Consider the following 554-nt stretch of genomic DNA (forward strand, 5'->3'; position numbering starts at 1 on the left):
ACCCTAACCCTAACCCTAACCCTAACCCTAACCCTAACCCTAACCCTAACCCTAACCCTAACCCTAACCCTAACCCTAACCCTAACCCTAACCCTAACCCTAACCCTAACCCTAACCCTAACCCTAACCCTAACCCTAACCCTAACCCTAACCCTAACCCTAACCCTAACCCTAACCCTAACCCTAACCCTAACCCTAACCCTAACCCTAACCCTAACCCTAACCCTAACCCTAACCCTAACCCTAACCCTAACCCTAACCCTAACCCTAACCCTAACCCTAACCCTAACCCTAACCCTAACCCTAACCCTAACCCTAACCCTAACCCTAACCCTAACCCTAACCCTAACCCTAACCCTAACCCTAACCCTAACCCTAACCCTAACCCTAACCCTAACCCTAACCCTAACCCTAACCCTAACCCTAACCCTAACCCTAACCCTAACCCTAACCCTAACCCTAACCCTAACCCTAACCCTAACCCTAACCCTAACCCTAACCCTAACCCTAACCCTAACCCTAACCCTAACCCTAACCCTAACCCTAACCCTAAC

Source organism: Carettochelys insculpta, chromosome 16 (genome assembly GCF_033958435.1).
Source record: "Carettochelys insculpta isolate YL-2023 chromosome 16, ASM3395843v1, whole genome shotgun sequence".
Classification (NCBI taxonomy): Eukaryota; Metazoa; Chordata; order Testudines; family Carettochelyidae; genus Carettochelys; species Carettochelys insculpta.